The sequence below is a fragment of the Camelus dromedarius genome, unplaced genomic scaffold (genome assembly GCF_036321535.1).
Source record: "Camelus dromedarius isolate mCamDro1 unplaced genomic scaffold, mCamDro1.pat HAP1_SCAFFOLD_176, whole genome shotgun sequence".
Classification (NCBI taxonomy): Eukaryota; Metazoa; Chordata; class Mammalia; order Artiodactyla; family Camelidae; genus Camelus; species Camelus dromedarius.
Window position 1 is genome coordinate 283,138 of NW_026989746.1, and position 13,774 is coordinate 296,911.

The 13,774-nt window shown below is 52.2% G+C and overlaps 2 long non-coding RNA genes across 2 annotated transcripts in view; both read right to left on the minus strand.

The window, feature by feature from the left end:
* Positions 1–13,626, minus strand: LOC135320514 (uncharacterized). Its single transcript, XR_010379684.1, has 10 exons — positions 13,569–13,626; positions 9,998–10,207; positions 8,525–9,438; positions 7,769–7,902; positions 5,143–5,229; positions 4,645–4,795; positions 3,470–3,593; positions 1,629–1,746; positions 1,144–1,358; positions 1–742 (listed from the first exon to the last, which is right to left on the minus strand). It is a non-coding gene; the product is annotated as an uncharacterized LOC135320514 (long non-coding RNA).
* The window catches only part of LOC135320512 (uncharacterized), a 257,975-nt gene that overhangs the window by 101,618 nt on the left and 142,583 nt on the right, over positions 1–13,774 (minus strand). The window lies entirely within an intron of this gene.

Here is a 13,774-nt window from a genome sequence, read left to right on the forward strand (position 1 = left end):
ACCCCCGCCACCCGTGTACCCTGACTACCCTGCCTCCCGCCCCCAGCAGGCAAAGTGGGACAGGGGTGTCCGGGGACCTGGCGCAGCAGAGGCCGCCTGCAGGCCACGCGGCACAGACATGGGAGCTAATACACAAGCTCCCCCGGGGCAGCCTCCCTATCCCCGCAGCCACCACCTTACCAGCCCCCTGACTGCACCGCACCCATCTCCCAGGTGCAACCTCACCTGGAGTCGGACCGCAGGCAAATCTCCGGCGGCAGAGGTCGCCCTCAGGCCAGGCCGCGCGGGACAGAAGAAATGGAGCAGCTCCCTGGAACGGACCCCCTCCCCCTGCAGCCGCCGCCGCCGCCTCCCAGGGGCAAGCTCACCTGGAGACCGGCGTCCCGCCTCTACGGCAGCAGAAGCTGCCACTGGCTCCGCCGCGGGGGAGAGCTGAGCGAACTGACCGGCTTCCGCGCGGCAGCCCCCCTAACCCCGTGGGCCCCGCACATTAATGGCACCGTCCCCACTCAGCAAGCTGAGCGGGACAGGCGTGTACGGTGACCAGGGGCAGCAGAGGCCGCTCCCAGGCCCGGCAGCCGGGAGAAGGCAGCTATTCCAACAGTTCGCCAGAGGCAGCCGCGCTCCGCCCCCCTGTCGCTGCCGCTGCCCCCTGACCTAACCGCCCCACCTCCCAGGAGCAAGCTTACCTGGAGTCCAACATCTGGCGAATCTCCAGCGGCCAAGGCCCCCCTAGGCCAGGCTGCAGGGAAGAGAAGAAATCGACCGGCTTGCCCGGGCAGCCTCCCACGCACCGCCGCCTCCGCCGCCCCAAACGATTGGACTAGCCTCCCGGGGTCAGGCTGACTGCGCGGATGTGCACTTGCCTTCTAATCCTGGCCACGTGCCTGAGCACCTCCCTGCATCCCTACACTCCCCGCACCTCTGCACCCCTGCCACTATCTGCACTTCTGCACTGCCTGCACTTCTGCACCCCTGCACCCCCGCATCCCCTGAACTGCCTGCGCCCTCCACAGCCCCTGCACCCCTGTCACCAGTTACACTTTTGCACTGCCTACACTCCTGCACCTCTGCATGTCCCACACACCACCTCTTGGGCCTGTGGCAGAGTCTCTGCTGTTAGACCAATGCACAGGAACTCACATCTTTGCCAGTATATGATGCATCAGTGGACGTCTGGTGTTGGCTGCAGGAAGGTACATGTTCCCGGTCACTAGCCTGGGCCACTAGGGTGATCTCTCTGAGGTCACCAAGGGCGGGCTCAGAGATGCTGTTTTCCGGGAAGAGAGGAGTTGAAACAGGTCTTGAGGGCAGAGCTGTGCTCAACAGGCCGTCCACGCTTCATGTTTTACACAGGGCTTCGGAGAAGTGAAATGGATCCAGCCAAGTAAGACCGGCCTGCTGTACGCCCACCTCAGTCCTGGGCTCTGAGTCAGACCGACTGGCTCCCACACTCACGGCCCAGTTTTGGTACCTGAATGGTCCCTTTGAGGCATCCCATCAGTTCTCAGGAAGAAGTCTGGCTGCTTCCACCCCATGGCCCTCCCTCCTGTGCTGGCCTCAGGAAGTTTCCTTATTTGGGGAAGAAGGCAGCCCACCCCCTACCCCACCCCTCACCATGCTCTCACCCAGGCTGCAGCTCTCGCTGCCCATCAGAGTCTGGAAAGCCATCCCTCTTCAGTTATGTCCCTTCTGAGATGGACTTGCTTCCACTCAATTCTAGGCGAGGATGCACCATGGAATGCACTGGGTAAGAGAACCAAAATAAATAATTTCTTCTGTGAGGTTTTCTGTTTATCTACTGGGATGGGCTGTGTGTAGTTTGCTACAGCTATTGGTATGAGAGGCTAAAACAGCCTGTGTGTCCTTGTTTTCATCTCCCCACTGTCTTTGGGTTTTCCCTTGACACTCCTGAGACATTTACTTCTTTTAGTTTTATTCCTGTTATTACACAGGGGCCCTACTGACATGGAGGTAAGGTGTTGGGGGAGCAGGACAGAGCAGGGCATCTGTAGTCCTGTGATTAGTTCTCATTGAGCCTATGCCCTGAGCTGTGACCTCCACAAGTGTGTCTCTTTCCCCCCACCCCAATTTGGGTGAGACAGAAGGGATTTCCCTTCTCCCAGGTTGGTTAGGCTCTGGTAAAATAATTTCTCATTAAAAAAACAAACAAACAAAAAACAACTTCCCCAAATGAAACAGAATGTTTTGGGTATATTTCAATAGAGTTATTTTCTCCTTTCCAGGCAGGAAGCATGAGGAGTTATCCTCTGAGGCCTTCATTCTGAGAACAGGACACGGTCCTGGAGGTAAAATGCATGAAAAAGAGCAGGGGGCCCCTCTGACTGGCCCCCTGGAGTTGTCACACTCGGACTTCCCCACGCTGAGATTTCCACTGGCCTCAGGGACCTGTTAAATCTGCCTGCCCTGGGGGTTGTTACAAAAGCGGGTTCTGCCCTGGGAGCTGTGACTCGCCAAGCCTGCCTGGCTGCCTCTCTGTGTTGGGAGCAGATTTTCCCCTCATTTTTCTGGGATCTAAGAAGTACAGTGGGATTGCAGCTCCCTCAGCTCTGGTGTTGTTTACAGGACAGAAGGAGAAATTTCTGAGCTCCACACGAGCTGGAACAAAGGCTGGAATCCTCCCCTCCTCTGCCTCCGTGCAATAAGTTTCTGTGGTTCTAGCCGAGTTTCTGAAGATGTGGATTTAAACACACACATCCCAGCCCCTACAGGAGCACACAGTCCCATAAATCCCCCCAGTTTCCACTGGTAACTACTGAGCTGATGGGGACACGGGTTTCGGGTCCACAGAGGCCTGACTGCACTACTTGCTCCGTGGCCTATTAACGTGGTTGCTCTGGGTCTTGTCTGAAGTGGCTTGCTTACCGCACCTGGTACATGGGAAACACAAAATAAGTTCTAGAAACTTCACTTTTTCTCCCTCCAGGGCCTTCAAACATAGAAAGTATTAAGTGAACTCAGACGGCCTAGTCACCGCAATGAGGTCCGTCCAGCCTGGCTCTCCTGAGTGATGGGCACTGACTTGCACCTTAACTCGGAATAGTAGGGGAACCGCCTTCTTCTGACTGGGCCTCTCCCCACACCGGGCACGCCCTCAGCTGAGACGGTGTCAACTCCCCCATTGAGGTGTGTGCTTGTGGCTTCAGTGTGACCTGGCCCTGCCGGGATATGAACCTGCAGTGAGTGAGGTGGAGGGTCGGGTGGAGAGGGGTCCCTTCTGGGGTGGCAGGGGGCCCGGTAGCACCCAGCCCGGCCTGGTGCCTGGGGCTCCCTAACACCTCCTACAGCTCCTGGGTTGGCTCCGGTCCTGGCCAATCCATACACCCTCCCAGCATCTTCTCATTAAGTCCCTTTTTGCTTTTATCAGCGAGAGGTGGCTTCTGTTGCTTGTTCAGTGAAACAGTACATAGGGAAACCAGACTATTTCTAACATCAGTAAAATACCAACCTCAGTTATCTCGCCGGGCAGAACGTGCAGCACAAAGGCCTGCACAGGGCTGTGCGAACGGCTTACGTGAAGGGTCCTCATCATCTGTCTTCAGAGATGCAGAAGCTGGTGGTTCAGGTAAAACCTCAGGGAGGGATTGAGGAATCCAAAGCTGGTTGGTTTCAAAGGCTAACTGGTCAGACCAGACCCCTGAGCTGTGGTCAGAAGCCTAGCTCAACATCACTCAGACTCAGCACCATAAGTGCCAGGTGGGGGTGGTGGTGTTCCCTTTGCAGGCTCTCATTGGGGATTCACTGTAGTCCCTTAAATGCAGCAGAGATTCCAGCCCCCTTAGCCCCCACCCTGCGTGTTCCATGACACAAATCCCGGGAGTGTTTAATTTTCATCTTTGTTTAGGAGGATGAAGGAGGGGCAAGAGGAGACATAAATTCATACTGACTGACACAAGGTCACAGCCAGTACCTCCTCCTTGGAGAGATATGTGCTCCCAAAGTGGTGGCTGGGGGGCTGGGCGGAGACCCTCCACTGGTCCCAGAGGGACTCCCTCATCTGGCCACAACTGATGGGTTGGACAACAGATCCAGAGGGAGACAGAGCATCTTTCCTGGGAATTTGGAACTGACACACAGAAATCAAGTTCACTCATCTGGGGATTGGCGAGGGGCGGTGGTTGGAAGTCAAATGAAACCAGAGCATGAGAGAAAGTTAGAAGTGAAAGAGAGAGAGACAGAGAGACTGAGCTTGTGAGAGCAAATAGTCAGAAAGAAGGAAAACAATCAGGGGACAGAGGAATTCCAGCTCTTGACTGTCTAGTCTGTCCTAGCCCATCAACGACCCCGCGGGATGGTTAATAAAATTCCAGTTTTGCAGATAAGGATAAAGGCTGAAAAAGGTGGGGGCTGGGTTTGGGTGCACAGTTAATTCAAGTGCCGCTGGACCCCTCATTTCCCATTGCCTGAAGGCACTGTAATCCTCACTGGGACCCCTGCGGTCCCCTGACAGCCCAGCACCCTGATCAAATGGCCCCTGCGGGAGTGGGAACCCCTCTGAGCGTGAAGAGTTCCCTGAACCGAGATGCCATGCATCAGCAGGCTCCTGCACACCCCAGGTTAACATCTCCCCAGCTGTGCAGTCTCCCGACCCACTTCCCTCCCTGCCAGGCACCCCTTCCTTACCACCGAGTGTACTGCAGGAATTCAGACACAGGGATGCCCAAAGCAACACGAGCCCACCGGCTATACAAACAGCAGACTCCCAGCCCCACCTGGGTTCCGAGGGGACAGTAGGCGTCCTCAGCTTCCATGTGTCTAAGACAATCTTCTTCAGCTGGAGGTTATAGAGAAAAATAAAAGGTCCAAAACATAGTTCAGTGAGGAATTCCTCCAAGGACCTGACTCCAGAGACTACAACCAGGGGTCCCTACCCCCCGGACTTGGGGTGAAGGTGGATTATTGATCAGCACAACCTCCGGTGGCCCAGCTCCTCAACTTGGCTGCCCAGAGTGGGCTGGGGGAATGGGTAAAGCCAGGGCACTCAGGAAGAGCACAGAGGACCTGATCTCCCCTCTCCGCACTTGTAAACCCTTCCTCAAATCTCAAGGCATCTGACAGAGAGCAGCCACCACAATAAGGAGATGCTCCCATTTCTTCACTCACTCCAGTCTGTTCACTTACGTGCTGAGCATCCACTGGGTCCCAGGACATGACACATAGGATGGCCGATGGGACAGGCTTGGTCCTTCCCCCTGGACCCTGTTCAATCTGATGGAAGAATGATCACTCATAAAGAGTTTTTCAAAATTATACAGAGACCAAAGACAAACTGCAGAGTGAACCAAATTTAAAAATATATATGAAGATCCCCCAGTCTCCCCGCCTAAGGTTAACAGCATAAAGCAAAAAGATGTTGCCTTTGATCACCAAGGAAGTTGTCACCCCCTCTCAGGTGGAAAGGACAGTTATTCTTTGAGCAGGACACAGAAGTGCTCCATCGGATTGGACCAGGGCATCTACAGTCATTCAGCAAATGTGTATAAGCTCCTACTACGTACGGGAATCTCCTAACTAGACCAATTCACAAGGTTCTCGGGCTTTATCAGTCAACAAAATAGACATGACTCCCCATCACTGGGGGCTCAGAGTTTTAGTAGAGGAAACAGGCAGCATGTTGGGGGTAGTAAGAGCTTGGAAAAATTAAAAAAAAAAAAAGAGTGATATGAGCAAACTCCGGTGATGGCGGTGGGGTGGGAGGCAGGCAGGAGGGAATAAGGCAATCCTGGCAGATCTCACGGAGTAATGAACTTGAAGCAGAATAGATCCGGAGGAAGAAGGAAGAGCCGGAGTCAGAGGCCCCCTGAGTGAGGGGGAGAGTGTGGGCAGAGAGGCAGAGCACGCCGGGTCCTGAGGCCTTTGTGATGACTTTGGCTCCTAATGAAATGATGACCCGTTTAGTGAGTTTTGAGGGGAGGGGTGATATAGTCCAACTTAAGCTTTTGTGTTTGTGTTTTTTTGTGGGAGGTAATTTATTTATTTTAATGAAGGTGCTGGGGATTGAACCCAGGATCTCTTTTTTTTTTTAACATTTTTTATTGATTTATAATCATTTTTGAACCCAGGATCTCTTGCATGCTAAGCATGCGCCCTACCACTGAACTAAACCCACCCCATCAATGTATGTTTTGCAGGCTCCCTCTGACTCTGTGTGGATGAGAGATTGTAGGAAAGCAAAGATGGAAACAGGAGGCTATTGGTGTCCAGGAAGGGCTGAAGGTGGCTCTTAGGAGGGCGGGGAGCAGGGAGCAGGTGGTTAATGAAGACAGAATACCCAGAATTTTCTAACAAGCTGGATTTGCTGTCTGTGTGTGTAAGAGAAAGACAGAAAGAACATTGTTCCAACATCTGGACCTGGACAATGGGAGGGATGTCCTCTCCATCCACAAGGGATTGGACAAGGTGGGGCTGAGCAGGTGGAAAGGGGCTGGTATCAGCTCAGTTCTTCAATGTCATGGTTAAGGTGTGTATTACATATTGCCACAGAAATGCCTAATAGGTAGAGGAGTCTGTTTTCTTTTTCTTTTTAACATTTAAAAAATATAATTTAAATGTATTAATTGTATTATGTGAATGATTTGGGAAGTTTGTTTCATGCCAAGGTATATGTTATATATAGCCAAATGGAAAATATATCAGAAAGGGGAGAAATGAGGGCTTTCACATAAACTGACTGTCCATAACGTAGGTAAAATTTCAATAAAACCAGTGTTCAGTGAAAAAACCTCATCTTGGTGTTACATAAAAATAAATGAAAAAGGACTATGTTAATGTATCATTATTTCATGTTACATAATAGCCCCAAACAAACACACTGTTTAACTATGAGGCTTGTAGAAATGCTATTCGCTTTTTCCACATAAATACAGAAATGCAGAAAGGTTCTAAGTTAGAATAAGCATCTTAGTGGAAATAATACAGATTTGAGCATTTTACATGATATATATATTTACTGATACAAAATTTGGAAAAGTAATTACATAGTAGAACATATGTATGAATGTGAAAGCAAGATTAATGAAAGAAAAAGAATGTGAGTCTCAGGGATAAAGGTCCAGATGGAAAGGGCAAATCAGGGAGTTTTGGAGAAATCGAGAAATTGATGGCATGCCACTTTCCAAGGCTGGGTTGCTTCCACCAAAGGAATAGCAGAGAGAGAGATGAGAGGCCCAGGAGCCAACCCTGGGGCACACCCACAGTGTATGTTTGGGAAAAAGAGGAGACATTGGCAAAGGACCAGCCAGTAGACCAAAAGCAGAAAACAGACTGAGCGATGGGCTGGAGTTTAAGTGAAGCAGGAACACGGGGGAGGAGGGATGGAAGAGCTGGGTCAAATGCTGCCGAGGGTCTACTCATGATGAGGACTGAAAATTGACCACTATATTTAGCAACGTGTGGTCACTGATGGCCTTGACAGAGCAGTTTCCATAGAGCGAGGGATCAGGGGAAGAGCCAGAGTGGGTGTAAAAGGGGATGGCTCAAGAGAAGATGCAGACAGTGAGTTTAAACAACTCCTTAAATATTTGCTGCAAAGACACAGGGTGGCAATTGGTGGGGGTGAATTAGGGTCAAGGAGTGCTGTTTGTTTCTTTTAAGAAGATGGACGTTTATATACTGATGGGAGCCAACTAGCAGGAGAACAAAATAGATGAGGTAGTGAAAGAGAGGATGGTTTTGGGAGTGACAACCCAGAGAAGATGGGAGGGATGGGGCCCTGGGGACTTTTCGAGGAATTGGCTTTCGATGTTACCTGTAATAAGAGGTGGGGCACCGAGAGTGAGGTCACAGACAACACTAGGTGAGCGGATGTGCTGGGAGTTGCTTGTGAAACTTCTCTTCTGTTGGCTTGTTTGCTTGTTCAAAGTAGAAAAGTAACCTTATCAGCTGAGGGATGAGGAGGAAGAAAGAGTTACTGGAGCCATGAGAAGAAGATAAGAAAGAGCCTTCCAGGGAGAATGGGACAGTGAAAAGAGCAGGGGGAGATGGGGGAGTGCGCTCCCAGAAAGTTACATTTTCTCTTTGACGTCCCCAAATGTGTGATGTGTGATTACCCTTCCTGCTGTCTACGAAATAAAAATTAAGTATGGTTCAGAGGAAATGCTATTTCATTCTAAGAGGCTACCTGTTTCTCAGGAATGGCCATCTTAAACTGCAAATATTACAAAAAATGTTGAAAAGATGAACCTGTGTACCTAAAATCCCCTATTTTCTATTAATCTGGTTACTATTTAATTCCCCTATCAATAACTCATAACCAATACTGCCATGATGGAGGTACACTGATGCTTAAAAGGAAATGAGATCTGTATCCTTTTCCTAAATTCCATGGCTTCCTTAATATACAGTTCCCCTTGGAATTTAGGAATGTCTGGTATAAGAAGTGAGAAACAGTTTGAGAAAATCCCGGCTCAGAATTACACAGCACAACCGCATCTCAGAAGTATATACAGCCGTAAAGAATTTTAGAAGCAAAACTCCGTAACTACTCTTAAAGACTTTTGCAAACCTGGGCCTGCCCAGATGTTTCCAAACTGGAAAGGGACTCCAATCACTTGCCTGGTACCGGACCAGAGGCTGACCAGCCTTTTCTGTAAAAGCGAGAGAGTAAATATTTTCAGTTTTGCAGATCATTTTGTTGTAACCATGCAGGTCTGCAATAAGAAAGCTAAGAGCACTGGGAGACAGGAAACAAATGGGCATGCCCACACCCTCCCTTCCACTCAGGGCAGCTTCTCTGTGGTGGGCAGTTTTGCCACAATAACTTGTTTCTTTGTTTCCATTGGTTTCTTTTTTTCCACCTTACTGCTCAAGCTCAGAAATTCAGGTGGTCCTGGTCCTTCAGCATCCATGCAGAGAGAAGGCTGAGTGGGGTTGGGAACCCCACCTGATGGAGAAGAGAGATTGCTGGGAGGGACACTACGGCGGCCACCATGACACGAGACAATCACACCTTCTGGGGTGAAAGGGAATGAAGACAAGGGAGGGACAGAGCAGTGGGACCCCTAGGTCGCCTGCCAGGCTTTCTCTCCCTCCACAGCCACCCTGGGTGCCTGGGGGGTGTTGGGATTCAGCTACGGTGATTAGGCTGAAGGGACTCAATATAAAGGACCATCCAGCTCCTCACTAGGTTCCAAACGCAGCCCCTCAAAGTCCACCCTCTGAGTTTCTGGAACTCAGCTGGAAGAATAAATGAGCAGGCCAGATCCAGAGCCCAAGCCAAACACGACGGTAGTCACGTGGGGTTGTAACCCCATGCTCAGTGGTAGGGGACGCCTTGCAAATCTGCAGAAATCCCTGTTCCACCTCATTCCTGGGGGAAACCCCAGATCTCCTTCTGCTCTGTCTGTTCTTCTCTTGATGCTATTGTCCTGGATGGATGCAGAGTCTTTGAACCTGGCCCTCCAAACGTACATAAGCAGCCTGTTTGATAAAACAAATTATGCACTTTTTCACATTTGCCAGTTTTTTGATTCCAGAAATTTTGCGGGACTCATTCTCACAGTCTCCTGTGCCCCCACCACTTGGTGGCCCTCTGCTCATGGAAACACCATTTCCCACAACTGCACCCTGCCTCCCAGCTGGTCAGAGGGGAAAGTCCCACAAAGACACAGGTGTTTGTGAGGATCCTGTCCCCAAGCAGAAAGCCTACTCCTGGAGCCACGGACAGGGATCTGGCCTCCTGAGCCGCTCAGCTCTAATTCAAAGCCTAAACTGGGGGCCCCGAACATTGCTGAATGACTTTCTGAGTCACCTGGACTGGAGGGGCCTGATTTTTCTTTCCAGGAATGGATGTAGTGCAGCCTCCATTTTCAGGGCTGATATTGACGATGGATCTAGTTCCCCCCACTGCACCGCAGGAAGGAGAGGCCCTTCCATCCCACAGCTTGGAAACCCAGCCCAGGTAAGTTCTGAAGCAGTGTATTGCTGCCAGGTCCAGTATCCCTGCAGAGTGGCCTCTGTCCCTGAATGAGCCCCTTACCTGGGCCTTTTCTGCCCCGACACAACCACACCCCAGTCTGTGCCAGAGATCTGGGGCTCTGTGTGTCCAGGGCACACAGTTGGGACCTGAGCCAGGTGTCCACTGGGCCTCAAGGGGGAGAGGTCTGCCTCTGCATCAGGGGAAGGTGATCTCTCATGGCTGGCAGGACGCTCTCAATATGGACCTCCAGGCGCCCAGGGAGCAGTTTCCCTGCAGGTGTTAGAAGCCATCATCAGGAGGGCAGGCCCCTCTTTGTGCAGACCATCCCGCAGTGCTGGGCCCACGTGCTGACCACAGAAACCTACATGTCCCCAGGTTACCCCAGGCAACCTCACAAATTCGTCACTTGGTGACCTGGGTACCACGGGATCATTGGCCATCCCATGAGGGTGGTCCTTGAAGGCATGGACTCCAGGTGCTCCCGTTAAGAAATCCCCCTGGGTTTCTGTGGTCACAGAGCCCACACCAGAAGATTCTAGTCCTGCAGTGACCACCACAGCAGTCACCTCCCCTGTGCATGTCCAGGAACAAATGACAGCAATTTATTGCCAGGAATCGTGATGAACAAGGGGGTGGGATTCCATACTAGTTTTAGGATCCTGGTAACTCACTCTGCACCCCAAAAAGCATCCATGAGAAATGTGTTTATTGGGATATCTGTGCCCCTAGAAGAGCTGTTCCTCAGGGCTCCTGGGACCCTCCAGCCCCTCTCAAGGTTCTCAGAGCTTGGGTCTAAATTTCTATCTCCCTCCTTTGGTGTACAGCCACCTGTGTCTCGTGATCACAGGTCACTTTATTGCATGACTTGGCATGTTCTTAGTTCTCGTCCTCCACCCCTGCACTAGACTCCCACGATGTTCCCACTGACCCTTGGCTCCCTGGGTGGGTCAGGGGGCCCTAAGTCTGCACCCTTCACTCTCCTCCTCTACCCCCAACTCTGAGGCCACCCCTAGGTGGACTGGAAGGTGTTTGTAAATGAGTCTTACACAAGGACATGACTGGACAAAGCAGGGCTCCACCCCCGGAAAGCACACCTGCTCCCTTCTCTGATGAGGACCCCACAGCCCCACATTGCCTCCAGGAGTCTACTCAGCACACAGTCCCCCAGTTCTGGGCAAGGCGTCTCCCTGGAATCCTTGCTTCCAGGCAGAGTCTCTCTGTCCTTCTGAGTTTAGAGTTGTTCCCATGTTCCTGAGCACCAAGGTGCCCAGCACAGACCCTTCACTGACCTGGAGAGACAAGGAAGATATGTGGCCACAGGTATCACAGGACACACCTGCTGGGACCCCAGGCCAAAGGGCCATCCTTCTGCCTTCTCAGGTGTGGATCCCGTGGTACCTTTTTGCAGGGGGCCCAAATGGGGAGTGGGGCCCAAAGCAGTTCATGGGGCTCTCTGGGCAGGGAAGACTTGGGCCAGGCAGCCTTGCCTGGTTTCCCTCCTGGGGCACTCTGAAAACTCCTGCTCCTCTGGCTGTGGCTGGAGGCCCCCCAAACTTCAGGGCGGGGCCCTTTCTCTCAGCCTCCACTGCCTCCAAAGCCACGCTGGAGCTGGCATGGGGAAAGAGCTTTCTTGCCCTCTTGTGGCCAAGCTGCCAGAGGTGGATGCTGCGGGGAACTGGAAAGAGTTAGCAGTTGCTCAGATGTGAGTGGTTAGGCAATTTGACACCCTGTCAACTAGCCTTAAACATTGGAAAGAGGGCTTTCCCGGGAAAGCTGGAAGTTACTTTCAGTAATTTGTTTAAAGATTTCTTTTTTTTTCCCTTAAGGACTCATAAAACCTCTCCCAGGTCATTCCTGGTATGGACCATTATCCAGGGATCAATCGGGAAATGCAGGAGGAGAGGGGTGGGGGTAGGGGAGAGGGTAGGGGAGATCAGAGCCCACAGAGAGGAGATGCCCCTCCTAGGAGCCACAAACTGGGCAGTGGCTGCTGGCATCCAGCTCTCCTGTTCTCAGGCCCATTTCATCTGTGGGGTGTTTCCAAAAGAAACAATGGTGGAAGGGCCATGGAGGACCCCTAGACCTCCCAGAATAGACAGGGGGAGCAGAGTCACCATGCTGGCCCAGAGCTTGGAGACAGACCTGCAGTGGAGACCACAGGTCTTCTGAGAAGCCAGTTTTGAAATAAAGGCAGTATGCGCTGGAATACCCATTTCGAGCAATTGCTTCATCATAGACATGTAATTTACATAGTTCTTCTCACCACGAAACTGTTCCCAACACGCTACATGAATGACGGCTTCAACACACATTCATTTCTGAGATGTGAACAAGTGTAGAGCCGCTCTTTCGTCCAGCATAATGGGCATGGTTACACCTAGGAAAGCTTACCAAGATTTCTCAGCAACAGCCAATTTCGAAATAAAGGCAGTGTGCGCAGGAAAAGCCGGTTGGAGTGAGGGCTTCCCCATACACATGTAAGTTTTATAGTTCCCCTCACCATGAAACGCTGTTCCCAACATGCTACATGCATGAAGGTTTTGACACACATTCAGTTCTAAGAAGTTAGCATGTGGAGAGCCGCTCTTTCATTCAGCATAAAAGGCCTGGTTACACCCAGGAAGATTTACTCAGATGTCTCAGCTGGTTCCTTCACCCAGATTCAAAATAAAGGCCGTTTTTGCTGGGAAAGCCTGTTGGAGCGTGTTCAGAGCTGTTTCGGGCTCTGTCCCAGCTGGAGGGTGCAAACCCCAACCTCCAGAATGAGGGACCAGGACCCCACCGGCCAGGTGGTGTTGCCTTTGCTGGGGAACAGTGATCTTTGGGTTAGATATTTTGCAGCTCTCTCTAAAACCTGTTTTGACTTAAGTTTGCATCCTAGTCACCAGTTTCAGGGCAACAGAAAAAGCATATCCTACATCCCTTTGCACTGAAATCTTCCCAAAAGAGCAAATATTTGCCCATGAAAATACCAGCTGCTCTTCTAAGGCCCCCTAAATACCCAGCAGTGTGGCCGGTGCACTCTTGATCAGGAACAGGATGAGAGGGACCAGCGGTCTTCCAGCAGGCTTGGCCTGATGTGGCAGCTGCGCTGTGGGTCCGTGGTGGGAGGGCCATGCAGGGAATCCTGTTTGAGGGGCCTCTGTGCACGTCTGCATTATGCTCTGAGGTTTCATACAAAGCTCCAGGCATCCTAACTGGTCAGATACAGCCCCCACCCTCGGGCTGGAACCACCAGGACCTCAGTACCTGTAACAGGGACGGTGCCCGGTGTGGGGAGAGGTCATGGGACACTCCGGGGGCAGGGGTAGTGGTGCTGGGGAAGGCAGGGGGTGCAGTGAATGGTGGAGGGAGCAGGGTCCCTTGCTTGGGGGTGAGAGTTCTTGGGGAGACCACAGAGCATGGCACACACAATCCCCACCCCATACCCCAAATTCCTAGCCCCGCCAACACAGGGGCTTTTCTGAACACTCTCACCGTGGCTAGCCTGTAAGACTGCACCTAACCCGGCATCTGGCACCCCTGCCCTATCTCCCCTCTTAGGACAGATCCCGTCTCCTTGGAAACTGCCCAGCAGCGTGAATTCAAGGCCGGCAGCGGGCCTGGAGGATCTGCACTTCAGGTGCCCTACCTGGCCAGCCGTTTGTGCCTTGGCTCAGTCCTCTATCTTGCCCAACGGCAGCCTGGGTCCACGTCCTGTGCAAGGGGAGGCCGCGGAGCCCAGGCTGAGCCACACACACGGACAGGTGAGGGTGCCCCCGCCCCGCTGCCCCACCGCCCCGCAGCCCCGCCCACTGGTGGCAGCACCGCCCCAGCATCCGGCCGGCGCCAGCTGCA